The sequence below is a fragment of the Halyomorpha halys genome, unplaced genomic scaffold, assembly GCF_000696795.3.
Source record: "Halyomorpha halys isolate HHAL.00 unplaced genomic scaffold, Hhal_1.1 Scaffold1724.1, whole genome shotgun sequence".
In the NCBI taxonomy this organism is placed as follows: Eukaryota; Metazoa; Arthropoda; class Insecta; order Hemiptera; family Pentatomidae; genus Halyomorpha; species Halyomorpha halys.
In genome coordinates this window covers 8,741-21,900 of record NW_027108605.1, presented here as the reverse complement: position 1 = coordinate 21,900, position 13,160 = coordinate 8,741, and the positions used below count along the sequence as shown (strand labels likewise).

Genomic DNA, 13,160 nt, shown 5'->3' with positions numbered 1-13,160 from the left:
TAAGTATATAATTTAATTCATTTATTATCACCATTCTCAATTAGGAAAAGACGAGCTAGCTAACACGTTCGTTTACCTTTAATTAAGCTCATTTATAGAACTCGCTAACGAATTTTGATCCGCTAGTGTCGTTCTAAAAATTAATCTCCATAAATAACTAAAAATCTACTTTATAACCGATAATAATTGTAATCCTATAGGATTCGCCTTTTTTTCCGCAAAAACAATTTACAGCCAAAATTATCATCGAAAAAATGTAAACATCATCTAAAAAGATAAAAGCCAACAATGGGAGCGTTGTATTTCTCCTTCGATTCCGAGAATTTTAATTTTTCCTCTTGATATTTCAAAACAAGATATCAAATGTAATCAGGTTTTATAAATATTAAAATTAAAAGTTTAAAGTTTAGTTTTTTCAATACATAATACACAAAAAAATTAAGACATTCAAATCTTAGAGGTGCTGGTAGTCCAAGAATATTTTTTTTAAATTTCGATTAATAAAAGCTTACATTAATTTTTTTTCTCACCATATATAAAACAAGAATTCGTTTTCGAAAAGAAAAAAAATTATTTAAACGATTTATTTATTTTTATAAATTATTGATTCATTTAAATTTATAAAAATGTTTAAATATTTTACAGTATTTCATAGTTTAAAAAATAAATAATAAAATAATTTATTTAGGTATCATATATCAAATCAAAACCAATTCATGTCAATCATCAATCGAAAGCTAAAAATCAATAATGCTATATTTTTTAAAGAAAACTAAAAAAAAACAAAACTAAATTAAAAAATATACCTCGTGTTATAATGACTATAAAACATTAAATATATGCAGTTAAAGCTATAATAAATCATCAATTTTCAAACAAAAGTGATAACAAAGTGCATTATTCATATGAACAAGGATCAGCGGACAATTAAAACAAAACTCTCCTCTTTTTATGTTTCCCACGCTTACATGAAACCAGGGTTTTTTTTTTAGCATTATGTGATGTAAACCCACCATGCAGCAATTATTTTACAATAATAAACTAATGGATACTGTATTTTGTAAAAATAAAGCTAAAAAAAAAAATAAATAATAAAAATTCTTATAAGCTATTTAACGTAGGATTAGAAGAATACAAAGGATTATTCTCAGGATATTTACTTTTTATAAGTGCTATTGTTTTGTTCCCTGACCAACTCGACGGTGAATACTCAAGAAAGATAAATACTTCCGAATAAAACTCATTTTCAGCTAGGATTTTTAATAAAACTGTTCAAGTGTATATAAATTAATCAAGATGATAGAAACAAATAATAATGGAAAAATATTTTTTAAAATAAAAATTACATTACCTAGTGATTTTTTGAAAATCGATAAACCATACATTGTATATTCAAAAACTATCATTGGAAATTTTGAGAACTTAAAACACTTTTATTTATTAACAATATTGTTTTGACTGATACTGATCATATTGATCCGAATGTATCTCTTCAATGATAGTTTAAAAAAATCGGGATAAATATGTAGATTATCAGTAATTTTAAAAAGAAAGTAAAACAGAAACATTACTTGATAATATGATATAAATATAAAATCAATTGTTTTATGATTGAGTAGCACTCTATCGAAAATAAATATATCCACCTTTAGAAAATTGTTATAAAAATAAATTATTACTGTGACATCTCACGCAGGTAACTTCCTTGAAAACGCTAATTTATAAAACCTATCTGGAGAAAACAAATTGAAGTTTTGAATTCATTTAATTTGATATTTCTTTTTTAATTTAAGGGTCTTTGTGCAAAATATAATGTGGTCACAAATCAAATTTTCGAGAACAACTTTTTTAAATTTAAATTGGAAGTTTTTCAGGTTTACTATTAAAGTTGGAGAATAGGAGAATATGATTTCAGCAAAAGGAACATCATTTGAAATAAACTGAATAATTTGTATATGTAAAATTTTAATTTGTCAAAAAAAATCTTTGTTTATGATATGTGGATATATTAACTTTTGAAAGTAATACTTCAAGTACTAATAAAGAGTGTTGAAAATTAATTGGACATAATTTAGTTAAAAAAAGAAAATAAAGAAAGAATATTCCTCAATTATTTACGAATAGTTAGAAATTGTAATTTTGAAAAAATATGGATTATCTACTTGAATTTATTTAATTAAAATAGATAATATACGTCAATATATAATTGTATATTTTATTTAAATAATAATTCATTTAAAATCATCTGTACAGCAAAAAAAAAAAAAGATATATTAACATAATTATTTTCATTGCTTGTCCTTTCCATTAATAAAGAGGCACTGTATTATTTATATTGTGCAGTTTCCGGTTAGTAAGTGAAGCGAAGGTAAGAGGCACTTATGATTGTATCACTCAATGAGTAATGGATTCAAAATTTATTAAAGTACTGAATTAAATGAAAATAAATAAATAAGGATCTAGCATTAATAATGGGAGACGACAATGCAATAGTAGATTCTCCACAGATCTCATTTACATGCAATAGAAGTAGTACATTGTCTCAAAAAAAAAATGTATACAAAACCTTTTCCATAATTATCACCACTATTAATACATATAAAGAAATGGTAATCTTGTATTAAACGCCAACGTTTTGTCACATTGTCTTCATCCGGGCTAAAAAGCCAGCTGTAGAAAAATAAATCTATTGATATTTAGATACTGTTTAATCAATTGTATTTATTAGAACGAACCTGTAATTGGTATGGAAAAGGCTTTTCAGTGGTTAGTACTAGTTCACTTCGATGAATTTACTTTATAAATATATAGGATGAAATTTGAGGGATGCGATTTTTATATTTCGAATAACGAAAATTGTTGACATTATATGATAACAATTTAATAACGAAACATGATATTTTTTATGAGCAGAGTTGAAACAAGCGATATCTTTGAAGGGGGTCTATGAGTAAAAGTGTGACTAATTCACTGAGTCCAATTCGTCTGGAGTTCCTGCCATTTTTGCAACACTGGATTTTCACCGAAACGAGAAAAATAGTTAAAGATTTTTTATTTATTTATAAAAATAAAGTAATATAAGATTTGTAAATATAGCTACGAAATTTAACTTGTTAATATGATTTCTAACTGAGCATACAATTGAAAACATTGATAAATTACAATATGAATTCAAAGATGTAATTCAAAAATTTGAAATGATAAATACTTAATATGTTTATATTAATTGAACATATGTGAATTCATATGCTAAAATATATAACCTTCTTTTATAGTCAATGTTTTAGATCGTTAAAATAAAGAAACTGGTTCATCAGTCAAGTATTGTTTTGTTTTGTTGTCAATGTTTACTATTATTCGAAATAAGTGTTATTCTAATCTTACCGGTTTTTGATTCAATTACAATTTACTGAAGAGATACTTTTGCATTACATATGGAGTATAATTAACAAAATTAAATAATAAAACGATTTATAAATTATTTTCTAAACTGTTGATAATGGGGGACGCGAGGTTGTTTTTGTTTAAACTAGACGGCGTATGGCAATACTTGAAAACGAAACACTCTCGATAAATTATAATAGGCGAAATCAACCGAATCGGCACAGATCACTGACAGAACGAATCAATTGCCTGAAGCCTCGGCACTTAGGGGTTGTCAACCGGTATTTTCTCTAACACTTGATTTCTTAATTTTAATGATAAATATTATTGCTTATTACTCACGTGTTTTGTGTGATGTGTTGTATCAACAGTAATAATAATTGAACTAAATCTCTCTCGCCTCCGATGCGGGCACTGGCGATCTCTCCGACCGTCGGGGGTACATAAACTGAGGGCGACGTCAGGGGCGGCGGTGGGGAGGAGGCGGTGCACGCGCATCCCTTCTGCGCACATCACACCACCTCCTTCTGGGCGGGAAACTGCCTCAGATTCGAATTTCATCGCTTCACCGCCCCGCCTCGTGTTTCTGTATCTCTGGAGGCGTGAACCACGCGTGAGGATTCTCGACCTCTATCTCTGCCAGTAGGTATTTTATTGAATTATTATTGAATAATTTAAATGAATTCGTTGTAAAATAAATATACTTAACCAAAGCCCGGTCCCGCCGCTACATAATCGATATTCTTCAAGTCTCATGTATACGATATAACTTCTAACAGTTGATTTATATTGTTATAAATGAGGAGGCTAATTAAAACTGGGAATAAATCCATTTTTTATTTTTAATTTGTTAAAATTCTCCTCCTCACTACCCTCTTTAAGTAGTGCACGCTCAGTCCCTCAAAATACTACTTTATGCCTCCCAAATTTTACATTCAAAGTTAAAATTGTGATTTAAAAGAGGTAAAAACTATAGATTAAAATCGTTGCCGAATATTCCACAAAATGAGGCACCGGCTCTTAAAACAAAATATTAAAATTTATTGTAAATTTGGCTTTACAAAAAAATTTAACTGTGTTGCTTCACCGGATTCTTTTTTTGTAAGAAATGTTTTACTTCTTAAAGGGAAAATTTTATCATTAAATTAAGGTATGAGACCTTTCGTTTAAGATCAAACATTGTAATTAACAAACGAGCATAAATAAATATATAAAATAAAATAGGCATAAATAAATATTTTTTTGTTAATTATGTTGTTCCTTTGCTGACCGCACCCCCCGACCATCTTCTCCAATCAGTAATTAACAAACATTTAAACACTGAAAGTTTTCATTCTTACACTTATTTTTTACGACCGAGTGCCTCAAATGTATATTTTTCTTTAAAGCAACGTTTTTGGCTCTTAAGCTTACTGGAATATTGACTCATTTTAATTTAATTCTTCAAGTCCTTATCAATCCAAGAAAGTATTAAAACGAATAATATTAGAATAAGTAAAATAATAAATAAAAATAGGTTAATAAACTAAAATATATTTTGACAAAGGCAGAATAGCCTGCAAATTTTTATTAGCATTGTTAGCCAATATTATATTGTTATATTATGAATAAGATATCCTTGAGTAGGCCGAAACGTAGGAGTTATAAGAAAATTAAGATGTTGAAACTATATGGATATTTTTTATTATAATTGATAATCAAATTAGTATCATACAAGAAATTAAATTATATGTAAATAAATTAGAAATCTTTCAGGTGTTTGTCATGAAAATTTTGAAAAATTATATTAATGTTTTTATTTCTTTTTCATATCGCTGCTTTGAATTGTAGCATATCTGACAAAAAAAAAAAATAGATATTATTCTGGATCTAACGTATTCCAAAGATGATTCATATAATGTTCTCTGAGGTCCTTCTAAAGACTATCCCATAGCTAGTATGATTATCACAAAGTAACACCAGTTTTAGTTTCTATAATAGGTCAAATACAAAATGAACAAGCTATTTTTTATTTTTCAGATGTGCCACTACTAAAATAAAGCAGCGATATAATTGTTTGTTATTATGGAAAATAATTAAAATGATATACTTCTTTAATGGTCATTTTTTCTTGGTTTATTGAGTTTTGTTTTCTCAGTTTCTCTTTAAAAATCCAATAAATCCAGATTATTTAAATGTTTCTATAATTTGGTGTTTCGTGGTCAAGAAAAACTGAAAATACAATATTCCTTCTGAAAATTGATAATTTTTACATTATACACTAATTAATGGATCAAGTATAAATTATCAATTTCCTTAGAACCAAAGGTATCTCAAATAAACAAGGTTCTTAAAAAATATACTAGATGTACAAATATGATCTGGGAAGTATTGATTTGTTGGTTCTGTTTTTTAACACCAAATATATATTAATTTAATTAATATCGCTAGTTCACTAAGAAACATAATTTTTTACTATTATTACTTATAAGCATTTCCAAGCTAACTAATTATTTTTATTAAAAAAAATTAAACAAATATTAATTGTATGCAAAAATTTTCTTGAGGCTTCTTAATATTGACTTGGAAACTCATTTATTATTACTTTAAATTTATTGCAAAAAAGTAATTTAAGACCGAAATTTATTTACCTTTGACAAATTCTAAAATTTTTAATTTTCTAATTATATAAAATAAAGAAATATTATTGTGTATAATAATTAATTCACTTATGACACAACTTTATATTTTGGGTATTTTATTTAATCAATAATTTTGATATTTAATAATTTTACTTTTAATTAGATAAAATTAATTGCTGTTCTTAATACTATTTCTTTATTATAATAAACTGTTAAAATATTATTATAAATAAAGACTAATTGAATTATTGTTATTATACTTATAATTATTAATTACTTCTCAATAGAAGATATTAATAATTTTTACATAACTTTATAGCTTTTGCTAGTAGGGTTCACCTTTTGAGATCACTTTTCATAAAATTTTTTTATTAATAAATTTATGATATAAACAAGAATACATATATTTTATAAATTTATATAAACGAGAAATTTTTATTTATTTATTTTTTTTTTTTTATTAAGATCTCACCTCACTCGCTTTGTGCTTTCTGTATCCAATAAAACTTGATTCTTTCTTTATGTTCATGTTCATCATAAATCATCATAAAGAGAATATGGATAAGTGGGTGCTACAAGGATGCTATAATGTGTCGCAAAATTTTTGTATGGTTTAATTATATTAAACGGTTATTAAACTATTAAATAATTAAAAATATGTCAAAATATAATTTTTATTCTTTATTATTATATTTCAACTACAACTACTTTTTGATGTTTCACTACATTTTATTTCATATTGTGTTATTTTAATCAATTATATCATTGATTAAAAAATAGGTGTGCTTTGAAAAATTGTTGACGATTGCAAAGTGTCACCAGACAAGAAAAAGGTAGAGCAACTGGTTAAATCTTTTCCATTTAATTTATTTATTTTAAAATTTAGATCATTTATATGTAATATTATATTAAAATATAATATTCTATTGTAATCTTATCTTCGGTAATATCTTGTTAACTATTACTGAAGAAGATATCGAAAACCTGTGTTTTTTTTCTTCAAGTGTGTCATACCATTTTCCACATGTTCTTTGAATATGACTTATCTCGGATTCGAACACAAAATGAAAAATTCTTTTAATTATGACAAAAATACGGTAGAACCATTATTTTTGAGAAAAAAATATTTTTTCTGTGATTAAATATCCTTAGTTACCTATCTAAATTATTGTTTCGCATAAAACTAACAGTACATTCAAAGCATATTTGGTTGAAAAAAATTGAAACAGAATCGGTTGATCGATAAAGGTTACAGAAAATACAACATTGGTTCGTAGGCAACTGATTCTACTAATTTTTAAAGGGATCTAAAAAAAAATGAAACTAATATCAACTATATTGGAATTCATAATAGCAATGATTTTTCACAATATTTTTTTAACATTTTCACAAATAAGTAAAAAAATCAAAATTTTCTATATTCATCATTACAAGTTCATACGTACGTACTATTATTGTATTTAAAATAACTACTGTTAAACATTAAATTACGAAATACTAATATCATTAATTTTTTCTAAGTAGATATAGTATTTTTTTTCGCTAATTAATTCCTACATTTTTTTATTGCAAATTAAAATATATTATAATTATGTTTTAATTTGCATTTATTTATCACGAATCGGGAAGCACTCAATCAGCCGCTATTGGTTGGAGTCATGTGGATGATAAGGAAACCACGGGGTCTTCATGTCATCTCGAAACCTTTTAATCTGAAATGTCAAACTCAAAACTGCATTTTAGTTAAATATTATATGACGATTGCGGAAATTAATATGAATAACTCAAAAAAAAAAATAATAATAAAATAAATAAAGAAACTTTTCAACAACATTAAGCCTATTAAATTTTAATACATAATTATATAATAATAATAAAAACTTATCACAGTTTTATTTTATATTAGCTGACCTGGCAATGCTTTGTTATTGCTATATTTGAGAATGTTTTTGGATTTAAAGAAAGAAATTGATATTTTGTTATAAATTATGGTATTTAGTTAAAATTAAACATTTATGTATAATTTATTGTTATGATTTCGTAATATAAATTAAACTAATACATGCGATAAGGAACAAAACAAATTGTTTGTCAGGCCGACTCACCTATCAAAGAGTGATAAAAGATTTTTTGGGAGAAACAAAGCTGATATTCACTTCAAGAAACCCTTGAATACCAATTTCGGAAAAAATCGGAAAATAATTTTTTTAGCTCAAACTACCAAAACAAACTAAGCTCTACCATTAATTAATTTATTATACTATAACTAAAGTTTATAGACCCCTTTGATACCTTTTTTAAAAATATAAAAATAGGAACAACTTCAACCAATCTACACCAAACTTGATCTAAAGCTGTGATTTAGAGCTCCAAAGGGTACAAACAGGATCTAATTTAACCAATTAAAACAGGAGATATAAAATAAAAAGTTTAAAACTCATTTCTTTATTTGAAACCCATATTTCGCCCTTAAAAGGGCATCAAATCTAAATTTAATTGATGCAGACTAAAAGAGCTGACATTCAGGCTTCCAACTTTTAAATTAACGTAAGAATTTGGTAATATGAAGAGGAGCTAGGAACGATTATATGAACAATTGTTACTGGAAGAAAAAAAAAACGCTCCAAATAAATCAAGGTGAAAAATTTAAAATTTTTGATTTCTTCGAAAAATGGTATTTATTACTTTGAGTTGACACTAAAAACGAATATGATTTGATTTTTTCTAAAAAAAAATCGTTGAACTACTTTACCCCGAGCAACATTATGCTACTATAATTTTTTGTAAATATAATATAGCTTAATGGAATTAGTGATATTTTTTCTTATTCCTTGGAAAGAGACGGATCGATTTGTTTAATAACTGTGAAAAAGAAAACAAAAAAAAAAATTATACTTTCTGGGCTACAAACCAACAACATTTAATTTTGTTCAGAACTTTTTTTCTACTCGAGAATTTAGGGATTTCATTATCTTTAAACCTTCCCATGGTGAAAGGGAACATTTGAAATAGTACAAGAGCCCAAGAGGAGAAAAAATACTGTTATTTCACCCCAATTTGTGATTAATTTAATGAAAACTTATTGTCCGAACTAAATGATGATAAATGAATGTATTTTAGCCCATATCAAGAAAACTACTATTCCTACGAAGGTAAAGGTCATAAACTACTTTATAGTACATTAAACTAGCTTTAATTTGAGTGCCAATAGACATCTGTACGTCCCATATTTTTCTCAAAATAAATTAACTAACTACTGATATTTCAGTACATTTTTATGAAATGTGGCTTTTTAAAAGGCTATTTCTCGAGAACTATTGGACGAAAATAGCTCAATTACGGCTCATAATTCAGCAGATTTACTCTCCTTTAAATAATGTTCTTTTAGATTTTCTAGTGTTGAGGGTAGTTTTTAAGAAATAGAGCTCCGAATGAAAAATTAAAGTTTTTTAAGGTTTTGGAACAACCACCATTTTTTATTCTTCTTACCTATACTTGGCAGACTCATCAGTTTTGACTAGATTTTATACAAAGTTTCCATTAAAGTAATCAAAAATTGAGGTGAAATAACTGCCTTTTTTCTTCCCGGCTCTTGTACTAAAAGAAACAGCACTTAAAGCGGTCCAATAACTCAAAAGTTTATTGTGGACAATTATTCGACCATTCTCTTTTATATATACAGATCTATATGTAAATCAATTTTTGAAACGCTTTGTATTTCTAATTTTATTGGCCATTTTTAAATACTTCATTTTACATACCAGTTAATACATTGAAATCTATTATCAAATACACCACTTGTAGAAGTATTTGTGAGATTTTATTAAAAATTCTGGTTACTCCCAGTTGTTATTAACTAAGGTAATGTTTTGTGGGGTTTTCGGAAATCTATATAGACAAAATAAAAATGTAATAAGTTTTTATTAGTTTTGATAAATTTTATATTACTCTAAGGTGGGCTTAATGTTCTTCAAAAAAATTTTTCTTAGTCTAATAATATAAAATTAATCTTACTAAAAGAACAAACGGCCAAAATTAGGTTGTTTTTATACATTTTTTTAAAGTTATGTATTTGTATTTTTCCATTTTTCATTTACAAAATAAAAAAAATTTCCTTTGACATTAATGGAAAAGAGCTGAACAGCCTACATTTTTCAGATGATATTGTGCTCTTTGCAAAAGGTATGGAACAACTGGAGAGAAATGATGAAGCTTCTGGCATTGTGTGAAGAGGTTGGTCTTTATCTGAACTACCAAAAGACGAAACTTATGACAGCTGGCGTAAAAGAGGAGTGTGAAATTAACAACCATAAGTTGGCATATATTGAACAGTATATTTATCTGGGTCAGTTACTCTGCTGGAAAAAGTTTTGGTCCCTCAGGCATACAATGAAGGGAAAAACAACTATTGACTTTAAAAGGTAGGTCTTCGATAGTTTCATTAGCCCAGTGGTCAGTGGTCACTTATGGATGCGAAGCGTGGTCACTGACTACAGCTCAGGAGAGGAAATTACAGGTGTGGCAAAATAATATTGGAAGAAGCATTGTGAATGTGAGACAAAGAGATCGAATAAAAAATACTTGGATCCAGAATGAAACAGGACTCACTGACACACTGAAGATGACAAGAATGAGCAAATGGAAAAGGATAGGACATCTCCTTCAGTGCGAAGATGAAAGATGATCAAAAATTGGCATAGAATGGTTCCATACGACCTTCAAAGTGGAGCTGCTAGGGACAGGGATGTCTGGAAGAAGAAATGGAAAGAACTCGCCTCCCAATAGGGCTGGTCACCCCGGGAAGTGCTCACTATTACTCCCGAAAGGAAAGGCCTATGAAGGAAAGGATACAGAAAGATAGAAAGAAAATTGATAAAAGTTAATGTTTTATCACCTATTATATATATAAATTTATTTTTTCTCTATCTTCTTTAAATGTTTATATTGTATTTTGTATGATTTTAATTTATTGCATAAATAAAAGTCTATTTCGTTTAATTCCATATGTAATTACGAATTTTTGTTTCAATTTTGCCTGGTAATTATCCCCTTATATTTCCTCGATTTCACTAAAATTATTTTTTGCTCCCTTTCTTATGTTTAAACACGATTTTAAAATTCTACATGCGTCGTATGTTTTGTATTTAGAGAATACATTTTTATATTCTAATATATATAACAGTATATCAAAAGACAATTACAAAAAATTGACTTTTTAAGTCTGTTTTAACCTAGTTTTGTTATTGTATTATTCTGAACAAATTTTATCCGTAACGAAAAATCTTATAAGAATTATCTTAAAGTATTAGCATGAGCCCTGTAGCAAACAAATAAATTAGTGAAAATTTAATTTTGAGTACATATTTTTCGATGGTTTCAATGCATTCTGTTTCGTTTTCTTTGTTTAATAGCATGGAAGATTTTTTTTCAATCTTAATGAACCATATACATTTAAAGGTTAAATTAATTATATGATTATAATTAAAAGATAAAATAATAATTAAAATTATTTATGAAAAATATTTAATGTTTTGTTTTAGTTTACCAAAAAAGGAAAATCGCAAGCACCACTTGTAATCGCATCGATAGTCGAGATATCATTAGGAAACTGATTATAGTATCTAAGCTCTTTAGTTGGGAAACTTTCAATTTTGAGAGAAAGTTTGATAAGTGCAGCTTTCAAAAATAAAAAAAAAAAAACTTTTATTTATTTTACGGTTTATTTTAATATTCATTGATTAGACTTAATTTTAGAATTATTTAATTTAATGTTCTTTTTACATTGTTTTTGGACTCTCCTACAATCTAACGAGTGTAGCTTTTGTTTTTCATTGTATTTAGTGGTGTATAATATAGTTAATGGTATTTGGTAGGTTATTGAACGATTTTACATAAATGTAAGAAAACTTTCTTCCCATTAGAGCAATATTTCTTTTAATGTTTGGAAGATTAAATATATCCCTTAAGCGAGAGTTTATTGAGATTTGATATTTATCAAATTTATTATCGTATAATATTTTTACGATTACTGATTAAATTTCTGGAAAAGTGGTTTAGAGGATTTATTTTATTTTTATTATTAGATGGTTAGAACGTTTATGCACTATGATCATCACATTTCAAACTGTCTTAACTGCTCGACCTCATGCCAGTAGGACTGACTGAGGCAACGCGAAATATACTGTTGTTATTTATTTAAGGTATTTCACTGCTTTAGAAATTTGTAAATCAACTTTCAAGATATTTTTGTTATCTATGAATTCTAATACCATTTTAGAGTTATCGACACAAATTCCTAAATATTTTATGAACTCTGATTACTCTAAATATATATCATTATTTGTAATTTCTAATATATATTGGTGTTACTTATACGTTCTTTACTTTGGGTTATTGAATTAGGATGGCATTATTATTAGGGGAAATTTTAATTTCTTTAATTTAAATTAATTTATATATAATTTTATCACTTCTTCTAGACTGATTATATCATTTAAATGAAATAAAATCTATCCGTTTAAGTCTCAAACACTCCTTATTAATATTTTAAATTACTAACCTGTAAGTTTCGGCTAACCTGGCTATCCACAAGGACAATCCTAATAGTACAAGAGCCCAAGAGGAGAAAAAAGTCAGTTATCTCACCCCAATTTTTGATTACTTTAATGAAAACTATGTATAATTACTAGTCAAAATTGACGAGTCTGCCAAGTATACATAGGGGGAATAGAAAATGGTAGCTTTTTAAAACCGTTATAAATAATTGATTTTTCATTCGGAGCTCTATATCTTTAAAACTACCCACAGCAATAGAAAATCTAAGAGAACATCATTTTAAGTAGTGTAAATTTGCTAAACTGTAATCCCTAATAGATCTATTTGCGTTCAATAGTTCTCGAGGAAACTTTTTAAAAAGCAATTGTTCAAAAACATGTTGTACAGAACATACGGAAAGATCAGTAGTTAGTGAATTTATTTTGAAAAATCTATATCTCAAAAAACATTTGACGTAAAGATGTCTGTTAGCACTCAAATTAAAGCTAGTTTAATGAGCTATAAATTAGTTTTATAGGAGAAGTAGTTTTCATGATATTTGCTAAAATAAATTGATTTATAGTTGTTCGGACAAATTTTCGTTTACCAAATTTATATTCA

At 26.7% G+C, this 13,160-nt stretch overlaps 1 protein-coding gene across 1 annotated transcript in view; it reads right to left on the bottom strand.

The window, feature by feature from the left end:
• The window catches only part of LOC106690460 (fatty acid synthase), a 29,953-nt gene extending 26,119 nt beyond the window's left edge, over positions 1-3,834 (bottom strand). The window contains exon 1 of the mRNA XM_014435911.2: positions 3,727-3,834. The gene's annotated coding sequence lies outside the window, so the exon portion shown is untranslated. The remainder of the gene's footprint in view (positions 1-3,726) is intronic.
• Positions 3,835-13,160: the final 9,326 nt, after the last annotated feature.